Below are 17554 nucleotides of genomic sequence, written 5' to 3'. Positions count from 1 at the left end.
CCAGAACAGATTATATGGGCTGCGTTATCCTGCTTACGAGGGTAGTCGAGAAGAAAGCATACGTGATCTGATGCTGCATTGGCACAGAGATAGGAAAGCCTAAATGAAAGTGACCTCATAAAATTATATCTAAGTGTGAATATTGCAGATTTCCACCTCTGAATTTCTCAGTGTAGACATTTGAACTGTAAAGATACGGTAAAGATAAACCTACTGTAAAGATAATCTTCCTGAAAAATGATAGTGTGAAGTGACTAGGTCTACCAGTAGGCCTTGACTGATTTTGGTTGATATCCATATAGGTTGAAAGGGATCTATCAGGTGTAACACCGACTTGCCTTGCATAGAATTTGATAGGATTTGATCACGATCAAACACATATGGCAACAAACCCCCAGAGCCAATCCATACCTGTCTCTCAGCACTTCTGATTCGCGGTCCACTCTAAGGCTCGGCCTTCCTTTTCAGAACACAACGCTGCCTTTGCATGTCACCTGCACACCCACGCACACATTTCCTCCTGTCCTGCTTGCTACGTGTTCCTTCCGACCGATGACCTTTCAACATATTCCTTTGACTGCCCCTCCTATACTGGATGGAGCTCTTCTACTATCGCCTGACATGAACCCATTTTGTAACATAACGGTCTTCACTATCATCATGCCCTAGGCTTCCCATGTCCAGCTGTCCCCTGCTGCCCCTTTAACCCCCCCCCCCCCCCACCCCCCATGTGACTCCCGTCTCCCCAGGAGTCTGGAAGAGCTGCCTACTTCATTATCTGTACTAATGTCTCCATCATAACAGGCTCATAAATCCAGAGAGCTGCTGCCGTGGGGAAATGTGTGTCTCGTCCCTCTGGGGTTATAGGTTGAGAAAATGGAACTAATTACTGTTAAGTCTCTTCTTAGTCTTAGAGTAGTATTTAACTGTAAGTTGTTGAAGCATCATCTTGATGTAATTGCATGCTCCACTGCAACGGTTTATCTGAGCTTCCATGAATTCTTTATGAGGAGTATTAGTATGACTTGTTTCACAGTATGTTTAAGTGTATTGCCACTGCTCCCGCTCCTTGTCTGTCTGTGTGCACACATGCGTGTTTGTATAGAGAGAGAGTAAAAGACAGAATGCGCTGCAAGCGTATTTGTACAAGGCTGTGCTTCTGTTCGTGTATATCTGTTCAGATAAATTACATATCTGTATTTGTCAGTGTGTGTTTTAAACAATGACTGTTTGTGTGTTCGTTTTTTTTTTTATTCAGAAAGAGAGATACAGTGTGTGTCAATGTGAGCCTGTTCGTGAGTGTATTTCTTTCACAGACCCGGAACTTTGTCTCTGAACTGGGCAAGCCCTTCACAGTCAGGCAACGTTGCGGAGGGAGAGTGCCAGTGATTATAGAGTGTTTGCAGTGAACACAAGAGCTGTGCTCCGGGCTTCTGCTGTAATTACAGGGAGGCTGACTGATATGAAAGCCTAGTTAGAGCGGTGCACAGGTGCCTCAAAATTAATTGCAGCATTTTCTATGATGTTCATGTCAGACAAGACTTCAGCATGCAGGATGGAGTGGTGGGTGGTAACAGTGGGATGTCAGATCATAGGAAGAGAAAGGAAAGAGGAGATGTCACGATCGTCATAAGGGGTGGACCAAAATGCAGCGTGGTATGTTTCCATCCTTTATTAGGGAATAGAAAACTCCAATAACAAAAAAGCAATAAAGCGAACAATCAAAACGTGAAGCTCAGAGTCGTGCTCACAGGCAACTATACCTAGACAAGATCCCACAAAGCACAAAGGGGATGTGGCTGCCTAAATATGATCCCCAATCAGAGACAACGATAAACAGCTGGCTCTGATTGGGAATCATACCAGGCCAACACAGATATATATTTACCTAGATGACCCACCCTAGTCACACCCCAACCTAACCAACATAGAGAATAACAGGCTCTCTATGGTCAGGGCGTGACAGGAGAGAGGAAAGAGAAGAGGAGGAGGAGAGGTAGTTGCCACTTTCCTCTTTGCCAAATAAAAGCTGTATGTATCAGGGTGATCGGTGAAAGAATGCATGGTCCTATGGAAACAGTATCCATTTCCAAGCCAGTGCCGTTTGACCTCTCCTGAATGTACCACTTGTCAATATTATGTGTTATTATGATGTATTCCATTGGTGGTGTAGTGCTGCAATGGTGGTTGTCTCCTAGATTTAAAGGACAGCTGAACTCACTGATTTTGCCTGGACTTTTCTGCTGCTCATTAAGAAAAAAACAAGATTTGACTCTTGGGGGTGTGGTTTGATGTGGGTGTGTTATGTTCACTATCTCGTACCCTGGCAGTTATTGTTGTTTTTGCCTGTTGTGTCACTGCAGCAACAACATAGCCCCTACCACTTCCTCAAAATTGTCAGAATTACAGGTTGTTTTTGTTGTTTTTGCCCAGAAGATCTTAGTCTCGCAATTTTACATCTAGCTAAGGTGTTTGGTGCAGTATTTCTCAAGTAATTTTTTTAATGAAAAACTAGTAAGTGTACTGCAAAGCACAAGCTACACACTCTTTATCGGTGCCCTAAATCACTAGCTAGCTAGCTAAGTTCCATCTCTGTGTTTGTCAATGAAGCTAGATAGTAGAAGCTAGCAGGCACCTTGAGCTGGAAGACCACATTAGCTAAATCAGCTTATCAAGTGACTGGCGAGTGGCAACGTGTGTGCACTATCTATTACCACAGAGTGCGTCTGTCTGGCAGTGTTTCATAGCAAATCATGTTACAAAAACAGGTCGCGAATGGCTTTTGAATTTTGGACTATTGACAAGTGGCAGTGGATAACTTGAGTGATCATTATTAAACACATCAGCAAGTGGCAACTCCATGAAGGCTTAGGGGCTAAATGAGTAATTCCATACGCGCCAGGCCAAAAAACAGACCATGATTTGGGGATTTATAAAAATAATTATTAATTTTTGGGGTTGATACGTTTTTCTTTATGGCAAATAAAGTCAGACCTTTCAAAGTGGAAATGACAAACTTTAGAAACCTTTAGAAACCATTTAAAAACTCAAGTACACTACAAATACACTGGGCCGCCCCCTGGTGGTAAGGGTAGCTAACAACACATCCGCCACGCTGATCCTCAACACGGGGGCCCCTCAGGGGTGCGTGATCAGTCCCCTCCTGTACTCCCTGTTCACTCATGACTGCATGTCCAAGCACAACTCCAACACCATCAACAAGTTTGACGACGATCACCAACAACGATGAGACAGCCTATCGGGAGGAGGTCAGAGACCTGGCTGTGTGGTGCCAGGACAACAACCTCTCCCTCAACTTGATCAAGACAAAGGAGATGATTGTGGACTACAGGAAAAGGAGGACAGAGCACGCCAACATTCTCATTGAAGGGGCTGTAGGAAGGAGCAGGTTGAGAACTTCAAATTCCTTGGTGTCCACACAACCAACAAACTATCATAATCCAAACACACCAATACAGTCGTGAAGAGGGCACACCAAAACCTCAGGAGACTGAAAAGATTTGGCATGGGTCCTCAGATCCTCAAAAGGTTCTACAGCTGCACCATCGAGACTGGTTGCATCACTGCCTGGTATGGCACTACAGAGGGTTGTGCGTACGGCCCTGTACATCACTGGGGCCAAGCTTCCTGCCATCCAGGACCTCTATACCAGGCAATGTCAGAAGAAGGCCCTAAAAATTGTCAAAGACTCCAGCCTCCCTAGTCATAGACTGTTCTCTCTGCTACCGCAAGGCAAGTGGTACCGGAGCGCCAAGTCTAGGTCCAAAATGCTTCTTAACAGCTTCTACCCCCAAGCCATAAGACTCCTGAACAGCTAATCAAAGGGCTACCTATACCCATCTTTTACCCTGCTGCTACTCTCTGTTTATTATCTGCTTTCTGTTTATTATCTATGCATGGTCACTTTAACTCTATATACATATTACCTCAATTACCTCGACTAACCGGTGCCCCAGCACATTGACTCTGTACCGGTACCCCCTGTATATAGCCTCGCTATTGTCATTTTACTGCAGTTACTTTTTTCTCTCAATTTTTTACGTATCAATTTTTTACTTAACATGTTTTTCTTCTGAACTTCTTAGAGCATTGTTGGTTAAGGGCTTGTCAGTAAGAATTTTACTGTAAGGTCTACACCTGTTGTATACGGCGCATGTGACAAATACAATTTGATTTGATTTGAAGTTTGCATTTCCTGTCAAGCAGGAAAATTCTCAGCAACAAAAGAGTGATCGAATTTAGATACTAAATATGTGTACTGTAGAATACTATACTGTACACTGTAGTATTCCTCAATTGTGTAGTGCTTACTATAGAACTTTATAGTATGCTGTAGTTTACTATACTCCAAACTGTATTATACCTTGATCATGTGTAGTACTTACTATAGAATTTCGTACATTATTTGATTTGCATATACCCACCTATTCGCCTCCCCCATATCCCAATGTGTGCCACCCATGAGTGAGAAACCTGCATTCCAAGAATAGGCCATATATTGTGTTCCCTACAGCTTGTATAAAAAGAGCAGAAGCGCTGAATTATTTGCTCAGACTGCAGTACTGCCCACAGGTTAAGGTAAATTTGCTCAAGGAAAAATTATTTGTAAAATATAGTACAAAAACAAAAACCCTACAGTATGTTGACGTCTGCAAAAACACTACAATAAATACAAGAGTACTAAAGTCGGCAAAAATACTACAGTAAAGTCTGCAGAAACAGTACAGTGAATACTATGGTATGTAAATATAGTAATACTACAGTATTTATACCACATTATACTATAGCATTTTTCCATGTGGGTAGTTCTACACAAGACCTGATTCTCCACAAGCCAATTCAAACATACATACACACACAGAGACAATAGAGCCCTCCCCTCTATTCCTGTTTTTGTTGCCCCGTCATCATTGTTTTACATTACATAATGTCTACGCGTAGCAGACACCTCCAGCCACGGCTGGCTGAAGAGCTTCCACGTTCCATAGTAAACAACTCCACTCCACAGCAGTGGAGAGAGATACAGTAGTGGTACCATTGAGGTTGAGTGACTCACTCAACAAGAATTACGCCAATTTGGCTGGTGGATGGAAATATCTTTCAAGAGCATTTCCTCACTTCCAAGTTCATGCTTCAACTGGAAGAGAGACTAGGAGTGAAGTTTGGCATGGTGTGAAGAGCACAGCTGATAAGTAGAGGTTGGGCAAGAATTCAAGAGCTGAGAGCACCGCCTCCCTCATCGCCTCCCTCATCCAGCCCTATTGACTCTCTCTTTCACAGGAAAGGAAAAAAGTACTGTACTCAACAACTCTGCACCTCTTTCCAAATGCCTGTTTGTTATCTCTTTGTCTATCTGCACAGAGGAAGGATAAGCAAGACATTGTTATCCCCAATCATATGGTGAAACACCCAAACGAAAAAACCAATACTTATAGTTTACTATATACTGCATCTGAAAACAGGAGGCTGCTGAGGGAAGGACGGCTCATAATAATAGCTGCAATGGAGTGAATGGAATTGTATCAACCACATGGAAATGATGTGTTTGATACCATTCTATTTATTCCTTTCTATCTATTGTGATGAGCCTGTTCTCCCCAATTAAAGTGCAACCAGCCACCTGTGGTATCTGAGTCGCTATGTCTTTCTGCACAGAGGGAAGATGAGCCAAGACATTATTGGCAAAATCATATGTTGAAAAACCCTAATTAAAAACATGTAGGTATCTGCATAAAGTTGTTCCTTTCCATTTTCTGGCAAACTGTGGGATATCGTTACTGTTTATTCATTTTATTTATTTCACCTTTATTTAACCAGGTAGGCTAGTTGAGAACAAGTTCTCATTTGCAACTGCGACCTGGCCAAGATAAAGCAAAGCAGTTCGACACATACAACAACACAGAGTTACACATGGAGTAAAACAAACATACAATCAATAATAACGTAGAAAAATCTATATACATCTGGCCGTGGTGGTGAAGTAATTACAATATAGCAATTAAACACTGGAATGGTAGAATGTGCAGAAGATTAATGTGCAAGTAGAGATACTGGGGTGCAAAGGAGCATGATAAATAAATAAATACAGTATGGGGATGAGGTAGATTGGATGGGCTGTTTACAGATGAGCTATGTACAGGTGCAGTGATCTGTGCAGTGAGCTGCTCTGACAGCTGGTGCTTAAAGCTAGTGAGGGAGGTAAAGCTTTAGTGATTTTTGCAATTTGTTCCAGTCATTGGCAGCAGAGAACTGGAAGGAGAGGCGGCCGAAGGAAGAATTGGCTTTGGGGGTGACCAGTGAGATATACCTGCTGGAGCGTGTGCTACAGGTGGGTGCTGCTATGGTGACCAGTGAGCTGAGATAAGGCGGGGCTTTACCTAGCATAGACTTGTAGATGACCTGGAGCCAGTGGGTTTGGCGATGAGTATGAAGCGAGTGCCAGCCAATGAGAGCATACAGGTAGCAGTGGTGGGTAGTATATGGGGCTTTGGTGACAAAACAGATGGCACTGTGGTAGACTGCATCCAATTTGTTGAGTAGAGTGTTGGAGACTATTTTGTAAATGACATCGCTGAAGTCGAGGATCGGTAGGAATAGTCAGCTTTAGGAGGGTATGTTTGGCAGCATGAGTGAAGGATGCTTTGTTGCGGAATAGGAAGCCGATTCTAGATGATGTTTAATGTGAGTCTGGAAGGAGAGTTTACAGTCTAACCAGACACCTAGGTATTTGTAGTTGTCCACATATTCTAAGTCAGATGATGCTGGGCAGGCGGGCAGGTGCGGGCAGCGATCGAATAAAGAGCATGCATTTAGTTTTAGTTTAGTTTTACGCCTGCAGGCTGTCAATTACAACACCATAGGTTTCTACTAATGACCTATTTAAAAGGACAGTTCAATCCAAGGGCTAATAGGTGACCCTTTACCAAGGGACACTGGAAATGTGTCCCTGCCCATTTTTTTGGTCATCGCAAAGGTTTAAAGGGTAACCATTTAACAGTTCTGCTGTGTTTTAGTGTGTTTATACCACAGTATGTATCCACTGTCCACACTATGTTAATGTGTACTACACATGACTTCACTCCAGGGCCACAACCCTTTCTTTAATTTCAACTCAAAACGCTAGAGGTTTCTGACTCTGAACATATCAGACTGCTTATGTTGCCGTTGTTGCTGTGTGACGGATCGCTGTGACGTCATTAAAGGTCACCCCCCCCCAGCTGACCTCCTGGACAGCACACTGTGTGTGTCACCTCAGTGATTTATAGCTTGTGTCACTTCACAGGAATCAGCTCGCTATATGGTTTTTGCCTCAGACCTACAGGGCCTCTGAGTTTTGGAGTTTAAAGCTGTAGTGGCTGGCTTCAGAAAGCCCCAACGTTAATTCAAAGCATTCTTGACTAATCTCATTCCCAGATTCCAGTTTCAGTGTTTGGGCTGTGATGATAGTACTATGCATATATCTATATGGAATGTGTGCACACACACACGCAATGACACAAATATTAATTTCCACAAAGTTTGTTGTTTCAGTGTCTTTAGATATTTTTGTCAGGTGTTACTATGGAATACTGAAGTGTAGAGGTAATTACAAGCATTTCATAAGTGTCAAAGGCTTTTATTGACAATTACATGAAGTTGACGCAAAGAATCAACATTTGCAGTGTTGACCCTTCTTTTTCAAGACCTCTGCAATCCGCCCTGGCATGCTGTCAATTTACTTCTGGGCCACGTCCTGACTGATGGCAGCCCATTCTTGCATAATCAATGCTTGGAGTTGGTCAGAATTGATGGGTTTTTGTTTGTTTGCCTCTTGAGGATTGACTACAAGTTTTCAATGGGATTAAGGTCTGGGAACTTTCCTGGCCATGGACCCAACATATCGATGTTTTGTTCCCCGAGGCACTTAGTTATCACTTTTGCCTTTTGGCAAGGTGCTCCATCATGCTGGAAAATGCATTGTTCGTCACCAAACTGTTCCTGGATGGTTGGGAGAAGTAGCTCTCGGAGAATGTGTTGGTACCATTCTTTATTCATGGCTGTGTTCTTAGGCAAAATTGTGAGTAAGCCCACTCCCTTGGCTGAGAAGCAACCCCATACATGAATGGTCTCAAGATGCTTTATTGTTGGCATGACACAGGACTGATGGTAGCGCTCACTTTGTCTTCTCCAGACAAGCTTTTTCCCGGATGTCCCAAACAATCGGAAAGGGGATTCATCAGAGAAAATTACTTTACCCCAGTCCTCAGCAGTCCAATCCCTGTACATTTTGCAGAATATCAGTCTGTCCCTGATGTTTTTCCTGGAGAGAAGTGGCTTCTTTGCTGCCCTTCTTGACACCAGGCCATCCTCCAAAAGTCTTCGCCTCACTGTGCGTGCAGATGCACTCACACCTGCCTGCTGCCATTCCTGAGCAAGCTCTGTACTGGGGGTGCCCCGAACCCGCAGCTGAATCAACTTTAGGAGATGGTCCTGGCGGTTGCTGGACTTTCTTGGGCGCCCTGAAGCCTTCTTCACAACACTTGAACCGCTCTCCTTGTTCTTGATGATCCGATAAATGGTTGATTTAGGTGCAATCTTACTGGCAGCAATATCCTTGCCTGTGAAGCCCTTTTTGTGCATAGCACTGATGACGACACATGTTTCCTATCAGGTAACCATGGTTGACAGAGGAAGAACAATGATTCCAAGCACCACCCTCCTTTTGAAGCTTCCAGTCTGTTTTGCGAACTCAATTAGCATGACAGAGTGATCTCCAGCCTTGTCCTCATCAACACTCACACCTGTGTTAACGAGAGAATCACTGACATGATGTCAGCTGGTCCTTTTGTGGCAGGGCTGAAATGCAGTGGAATTTATTTGGGGGGGGGATTCAGTTCATTTGCATGGCAAGAGGGACTTTGCAATTCATTGCAATTCATCTGATCACTCTTCATAACATTCTGGAGTATATGCAAATTGCCATCATACAAACAGGCTTTGTGAAAATTTATATTTGTGTCATTCTCAAAACTTTTGGCCACAACTGTACACACAGATGTTCAACACAAGTGACAAAATCACCAACACATTCTGTCAGTCTCTTTATGAATGGACAGCAGCAAACGGCAGAACGCATTTCAGTATACCATTAGCATCAAGCTATACATAGACACTTACCGGTATGTCAGGATATGTACCTCTTTTCAAATGGCGAGATAACAGATAAGGCAGGGAGTGCTTCAAACAGCATGGCCTTGCTGCCCCCCTCGGAAGCCTTCCTCCCCCTTTCTGTTTATGTAACTCTGTACATCAGATCTCAATTCTGACTCACATGCATCCTGCCTATTACTTACAAACTGACCTGATCCCCGAATGAAATGAGAAAGAGTGAGGAGGAAGAAGAATATGAGAAGAAGGCGATGAAGAGGGCGGAGGAGGAGGATGAAGAACATGTTCCTACCGCTGTAGGAGAGGCAAAGAGCAAGAGAAAATCAGATGAAATGAGAGAGAGTGGGAGAAAGAGCGAGAGATCAGACAAGAGGGAAGGGTGAGACTTGGCTGGAGGGTGAAAGGAGGAGGCAGGGAAGTAGTAGGCAGCTTGTTGCTGGAAATAAGACATGTACAGTGTTTCTCCCTTCTGTGTGTGGGATTGCTGCAGAATTGCTGAATGTTACCTACATTATATACATTACAGGCATAATCACACATTAGTTCCTACACAAATGGCTTATAGGCAAGAGATGCAAGCCTCAGATTTGATCTGATGTGATCTGGCTTCTATAATGTGACACATCCAAACCCTAAGTGCCACCCTGATCCAGTCTGCTCCAGTTACGTCTGCATTATTTCACATTCCGCGATTTGCTAGCCGGTATATCACACTTACAGTGTGAGCCACATACACTCTTAGAAAAAAAGGAGCTATCTAGAACCTAAAAGGGGTTGTCAGCTGTCCCCATAGGAGGAGCCTTTGAAGAACCCCTTTGGTTCCAGGTAGAACCTTTACCACAGAGGGTAATACATTGAACCCAAAGGGGTTCTATGTGAAACCAGAAAGCGTTCTATGGGAACAGCTGAAGAACCCTTTTGGAATCTTTTTGTCTAAAAGTGTATGTCTGGATTGGGTTTTGGGTGTACTGTACTGTGACCGCACTGGAGAGCACAACAGCCACAGCATTTCTGGCTGAGTTTATGCTGGCCAATCCCCAATTTATGATTTTGATGCAGTGAGGTGTTGTTTAGAGTTGGTTAGGCAACAGAGGAGTATGCCATAAGCAGCGTGTAGCCTGGACGGTCCATTATATCACCAAGTACAACTTTTTAAAAAGTTCAAGAAATATTCCTCTGGGTGTCTGAGTGTCATTGTGATTTTGTCCTGTTGATGGGCAGATGAGATGTTAAAAACTCAACATCAATCTTACAGTTCCACCCTCCTTGGTGGCCAGGGGACAGCCAGTGACTAAGATCCAGTCTTATGTAAGTCTGTTAGTCCTGCCTGTCTGTCCACGTGCACCTTCCATCCCTCTGAGGACTAAAAGAACAGAGAGGACCTCTGCATCTGGGAGCCCACATTTTTAAAGAGGGCTTGCAGTTTGCACACCTTACTGTGCTTCATCTTACTACTATTCCCCCTCCCTGCTGCCCCATGGCTCCTCGCTGCCCGGCTTATCCAGCCAGGGTGTCCACATCCCCCCATGGAGCTGAGGGGTCCACCATGTGGTCATCAGGTGGGTCATCAGGTGGTGGTGGGGGGGCACCTGGTTGTACTCGGCCAGTCTGGCCAGCAGTATCTTGACCACCTCCGGCCGTGCATCAGCCAGGTTTGACATCTCATAAGGGTCCCCTCGTTACCCCATGTCCTGCCACTGCTGGACCCCCCCGGGCAGGGTCTGAGGCGGCACACAGTCCCCTACATTTTCAGTCAGCAGCTTCCAGTCCGCAGCCCGTATGGCTGCCCGCACTGCTGTGTCCCAGATGCCGAAGCTGTTGAGGGCCTGGAGTCTGCCTCACTGGGCCATCGAGATACCGGGTCGATATTGAACAGGATCTCAGTGCGGGGGTAGGGCAGCCCCTGGCTGATGGCCCCCCACACCAGAGACAACGGGGGGAGAGGGTACCAGTCAGAAACATGGATCAGCACCTTTCTCACCTTCCCTTTCCGCTTCAGGAATGGGCTGTAGACTAAACCCACTGCTCGCACTCCCCCTTCCCAGTAGGTACCCTTCTCTCCACGCATGGGCCAGTTGCAGCCTCCAGAGAAAGGCTGGCCCCCGTTGTCTGAGGAGTAGACCAGAACAGAGTTCTGATAGAGGCCACTGGTTCTCAGCTCCTGCACCAGCTCCCCCACACTCTCGTCCACACAGCTCAGAATAGCTGCATAGTGTTGTCGCAGGTAGTTGTCCGGGTTACTGCAGCGTCGCAGAAAGTGGTTTGGTGCCTGCAGGGGTGTGTGGATGGCCTGGAGTGCCAGGAACAGGAAGAGGGGCTTCCAGGGGTCATGGGCCCTCAGGATCTTCTGAACCCTGGATGGAAAGAGGAGTAGGCCACCAGGTCTGGGTTACTTCTTTATATAACTGAGACGTTATGTAAAATACATCAACTCTGTTGTGTCCTAATCTTTGAAATAGCTGAAGACTTTGAAGTGCCCAATTATAATCAAATGCGAATCACTTTATCAAGAACACTCTAAACACCTCTTCATTCCGTTTCCAACATGCACAGTAGTGTTTAGTACTAGACAAGCTCCTTTTCGTACATGAATTACAACATCACGAAAGATGTGTGTAAAGGCTGACCTCACCTCTTTATGTAGAGTGTTGCTGAGTAGTTACTGCTCAGCTCCAGGTCGTCTCTCCCCGTCGTGCAGGTCAAAGCCGCAGGCCTCAGCCTGGTCACAGCTCTCATAGGAGAAGTGATCACCACTGCCAGTCAGGGAGCCTAAGAAGCTATGGAAGCTGTGGCCCGTGGGCAGGTAGCCCGGCCAGCAGAAGCCCAGGTCCCACTTCCCTACCATCTGGGTGCTGTAGCCTGCCTCCTGCAGTCGTTCAGCCAGGGTGGGCGCATCTGAGGGCAGGCACAGGGACTGGCACAGGGACAGGCACAGGGACTGGCACAGGGACAGGCACAGGGACAGGCACAGGGACAGGCACAGGGACAGGCACAGGGACTTGCGCGCCCGGATGATGGAATGCTGGTGGCCCATATGGATCTGGTACCTGGGAAAGGGGGGAGAGGAGGGGAAGGTGAGATGAGAGTTAAAGCAAGATTGTCAGAACCAATTTATTGTCAGGGATCACGGTTAGAACCTTCAACCTTCCGACTTGACAGCACCTCTCATAACCATCATCAGTCTGGAGGGTAATGTATGTCTGAGATCTGTTACTCCGATTCAGACCAGGATTGCGAAGCAATGTCTGGGCTGTGTGTGTCTGTCTGGGTTGTGTGTTTCTGTCTGGGCTGTGTGTGTATGTCTGTCTGGGCTGTGTGTGTCTTTCTGGGTTGTGTGTTTCTGTCTGGGTTGTGTGTTTCTGTCTGGGCTGTGTGTGTCTGTCCGGGCTGTGTGTGTCTGTCTGGGCTGTGTGTGTCTGTCTGGGCTGTGTGTGTCTGTCTGTCCGGGCTGTGTGTGTATGTCTGTCTGGGCTGTGTGTGTATGTCTGTCTGGGCTGTGTGTGTATGTCTGGGCTGTGTGTGTCTGTCTGGGCTGTGTGTGTCTGTCTGTCCGGGCTGTGTGTGTATGTCTGTCTGGGCTGTGTGTGTATGTCTGTCTGGGCTGTGTGTGTATGTCTGTCTGGGCTGTGTGTGTATGTCTGTCTGGGCTGTGTGTATATGTCTGTCTGGGCTGCGTGTGTATGTCTGTCTGGGCTGTGTGTATATGTCTGTCTGGGCTGTGTGTATATGTCTGTCTGGGTTGTGTGTGTATGTCTGTCTGGGCTGTGTGTATATGTCTGTCTGGGCTGTGTGTGTATGTCTGTCTGGGCTGTGTGTGTCTGTATGGGCTGTGTGTGTGTCTGGGCTGTGTGTGTCTGTATGGGCTGTGTGTGTCTGTCTGGGCTGTGTGTGTCTGTCTGGGTTGTGTGTTTCTGTCTGGGCTGTGTGTGTATGTCTGTCTGGGCTGTGTGTGTCTGTATGGGCTGTGTGTGTGTCTGGGCTGTGTGTGTCTGTATGGGCTGTGTGTGTCTGTCTGGGCTGTGTGTGTCTGTGTGGGCTGTGTGTGTATGTCTGTCTGGGCTGTGTGTGTCTGTCTGGGCTGTGTGTGTCTGTCTGGGCTGTGTGTGTCTGTCTGGGCTGTGTGTGTGTGTATGTCTGTGTGGGATGTGTGTGTGTGTCTGGGCTGTGTGTGTCTGTGTGGGCTGTGTGTGTGTGTGTGTGTCTGTGTGGGCTGTGCATGTCTGTCTGGGCTGTGTGTGTGTGTCTGGGCTGTGTTTGTCTGTGTGGGCTGTGCATGTCTGTATGGGCTGTATCTGTCTGGGCTGTGTGTGTCTGTCTGGGCTGTGCGTGTCTGGGCTGTGTGTGTGTCTGGGCTGTGTGTGTCTGTCTGGGCTGTGTGTGTCTGTCTGGGCTGTGTGTGTCTGTGTGGGCTGTGCATGTCTGTATGGGCTGTGTCTGTGTGGGCTGTGCGTGTCTGTGTGGGCTGTGCGTGTCTGTGTGGGCTGTGCATGTCTGTGTGTGTGTCTAGTTGGAGGTACAGAGGCTTCTCCTTCACAGGAACCTGCCACATTCGCGCGCACGCACACACACACAGGAGGATCGGTGATGATCAGTGGGTGCTTCAGTAAGGCTGGAATCGGGCAGATATGTCTTTGTGAAGGACGCATGAATCAAGCCACGTACAAGGGTGTCCTGGAAGAAAACTTGCTTCCTTCTGCTTTGACAATGTTCCCCAACTCTGAGGATTGGGTTTTCCAGCAGGAAAATGCTCCATGCTACACAGCCAGGTCAATCAAGGTGTGGATGGAGGATCACCAGATCAAACCCTGTCATGTCCAGCCCAATCTCCAGACCTGAACTGCATTGAAAACCTCTGGAATGTGATCAAGAGGAAGATGGATGGTCACAAGCCATCAAACAAAGCCGAGCTGCTTGAATGTTTGCGCCATGAGTGGCATAAAGTCATCCAACATCAATGTGAAAGACTGGTGGAGAGCATGCCAAGACACATGAAAGCTGTGATTGAAAATCAGGGTTATTCCACCAAAATATTGATTTCTGAACTCTTCCTAAGTTAAAACATTAGTATGGTGTTGTTTAAAAATGAATATGAACTTATTTTCTTTGCATTATTCGAGGTCTGACAACACTGCATCATTTTTGTTATGTTGACCAGTTGTCATTTTCTGCAAATAAATGCTCTAAATGACAATATATTTGGAATTTGGGAGAAATGTTGTCAGTAGTTCATAGAATAAAACAAAAATGTTTATTTTACCCAAACACATACCTATAAATGGCAAAACCAAAGAAACTGCTAATTTTGCAGTGGTCTCTTAATTTATTCCAGAGCTGTATATACACACACACACACACACACACACACACACACACACACACACACACACACACACACACACACACACACACACACACACACACACACACACACACACAATTGTTTTGCAACTCCATTGAAAAACACATGTGGAAGGTATAGTTCACAGGGTAAAAAACAATGTTGACACCTCCTGGCCATGAGGTAAACTACAATCCCACAACCACAAGCTCCAGCTGCGTTGACAACTACAGTGCCTTCTCCAGACACAGCCGCTGCTGCTGGGGCTGAGGGAACTGGGGCTGAGGGAACATAGTGCTGAGGGAACATAGTGCTGAGGGAACATAGGGCTGAGGGAACATAGGGCTGAGGGAACATAGTGCTGAGGGAACATAGTGCTGAGGGAACATAGGGCTGAGGGAACATAGGGATAGTGCTGAGGGAACATAGTGCTGAGGGAACATAGGGCTGAGGGAACATAGTGCTGAGGGAACATAGTGCTGAGGGAACATAGGGCTGAGGGAACATAGTGCTGAGGGAACATAGGGCTGAGGGAACATAGGGCTGAGGGAACATAGGGCTGAGGGAACATAGGGCTGAGGGAACATAGGGCTGAGGGAACATAGTGCTGAGGGAACATAGGGCTGAGGGAACATAGGGCTGAGGGAACATAGGGCTGAGGGAACATAGGGCTGAGGGAACATAGGGCTGAGGAACATAGGGCTGAGGAACATAGGGCTGAGGGAACATAGGGCTGAGGGAACATAGGGCTGAGGGAACATAGGGCTGAGGGAACATAGGGCTGAGGGAACATAGGGCTGAGGGAACATAGGGCTGAGGGAACATAGTGCTGAGGAACATAGGGCTGAGGAACATGAGGGGCTGAGGGAACAGGGCTGAGGGAACATAGTGCTGAGGGAACAGAGTGCTGAGGGAACATAGAGCTGAGGGAACATAGAGCTGAGGGAACATAAGGATAGGGCTGAGGGAACATAGGGCTGAGGGAACATAAGGATAGTGCTGAGGGAACAGAGGGCTGAGGGAACATAGGGCTGAGGGAACATAGTGCTGAGGGAACATAGGGCTGAGGGAACATAGTGCTGAGGGAACATAGTGCTGAGGGAACATAGGGCTGAGGGAACATAGGGCTGAGGGAACATAGTGCTGAGGGAACATAGTGCTGAGGGAACATAGGGATAGTGCTGAGGGAACATAGGGCTGAGGGAACATAGGGATAGTGCTGAGGGAACATAGTGCTGAGGGAACATAGGGCTGAGGGAACATATGGATAGTGCTGAGGGAACATAGGGTTGAGGGAACATAGGGCTGAGGGAACATAGGGATAGTGCTGAGGGAACATAGGGCTGAGGGAACATAGTGCTGAGGGAACATAGGGCTGAGGGAACATAGGGATAGTGCTGAGGGAACATAGGGCTGAGGGAACATAGGGATAGTGCTGAGGGAACATAGGGCTGAGGGAACATAGTGCTGAGGGAACATAGGGATAGTGCTGAGGGAACATAGGGCTGAGGGAACATAGGGCTGAGGGAACATAGGGATAGTGCTGAGGGAACATAGGGCTGAGGGAACATAGGGATAGTGCTGAGGGAACATAGGGCTGAGGGAACATAGGGATAGTGCTGAGGGAACAGAGTGCTGAGGGAACATAGGGCTGAGGGAACAGAGTGCTGAGGGAACATAGGGCTGAGGGAACATAGGGCTGAGGGAACATAGGGCTGAGGGAACATAGTGCTGAGGGAACATAGGGTAGACCCTGTGAAAAGTCTGCTGTGGAAAACAACAAGCAGAATCAATGCCTCCCGTCCCTCACGTTTCAGTTTAATCATAGATAATAAGCCTTGAAAACACAGAGCATCAATAGATCTGTCTAAGCTCCTGATGCTCATGTGGAGAATCATATTGATTTATAAAGTTACCTTTCCGTAACCATAGGAAAGCACCGGTTTTGATCTCATTCAATTCCCAGAACAGAAGCTTTATCAATGATTATTTCCTCCGCACAGTATTAGTGATATTAGACCTATTAGTGGTCAAATTGAAGTAATGACGGAAGATTTCTTTTCAGTTCTGAAGCCTGTAGTTGGATCAGAATGTGACACTTGTGGCTGGATTCTCAAAAGCACATTATCTGACAGAGAGTGACATTAGGGAAGTATTTGACAAGTAGATCTTCATTAGTGTAAGTCAACATAGTACAGTACAGTAGTACCAGACAACCATGTCCTATTTCAGAGGACATTCACTCACCATCAAGATCTGAAGCGAATATGCAAATAGATTTCAACAAAGTATTACTCTTTCATTGCCCAATACCATTTGAACAAAATCACCACTGATAACCACTCATACGTGAACGCACAGTGAACCCTCTCTGGTGATCAGTGAGTAGAGCAGCATCACATCTGTAGTGGGGTAGTATTTGATATGTGTATATTATATATACTTCACATGCGACCCATGATAAGATTTTGTCATTAGTTTTGTAAATGTTTCTCTTTATCTGACTCCATTTAACATGACAGTAAAACCATGTGCAATCAAGTATTATGTGTTTAGCTGACTAAGATAAAGAAATGGTCATGAGAAGTGAATATCAAAGCAAGTATTATTGAATAACTTGGACAGGTGAACGGATTCACATACAAGGCATAAAGCTTAAGTTACAAGGCAATACTGAGATTAACGAAGCATAATTCTAGGCATATATATCCTAAGGTTAACTTACAAGACAGAGCATGAACAGAGGCTTAAAAGTCTGGGCAATGAGAAAATATCATAAAACCAAACCTCCAATGTACAGGATACGAGAGAGAACAACAGACCTTCAATTTCATTTCTAACATCGGAAGGTGTACATTTTTCAAACCACAACCAACCACCATTGACCAATCAAACGATACCAAGTTTACAGTAACCTGATTACTCAATGCAAATACACAATGAAATCCCTTTGCATAGAGTCATTTAGTTCACCCTGTACAGATACAACTGACCACAGAGATCATACATCCATGTAGGTAGCTTCAGAGTTCTACTCAGAGAACAAGT

The 17554-nt window shown here is 46.0% G+C and overlaps 1 pseudogene; it reads right to left on the bottom strand.

The window, feature by feature from the left end:
- Positions 1 to 7296: 7296 nt before the first annotated feature.
- On the bottom strand, positions 7297 to 14799 carry LOC115113870 (arylsulfatase I-like; annotated as a pseudogene).
- Between the last annotated feature and the right edge of the window lie 2755 nt (positions 14800 to 17554).

This window comes from Oncorhynchus nerka, linkage group LG28 (genome assembly GCF_034236695.1).
Source record: "Oncorhynchus nerka isolate Pitt River linkage group LG28, Oner_Uvic_2.0, whole genome shotgun sequence".
Taxonomy (NCBI): Eukaryota; Metazoa; Chordata; class Actinopteri; order Salmoniformes; family Salmonidae; genus Oncorhynchus; species Oncorhynchus nerka.
This window is presented reverse-complemented; position numbering and strand designations above follow the sequence as displayed.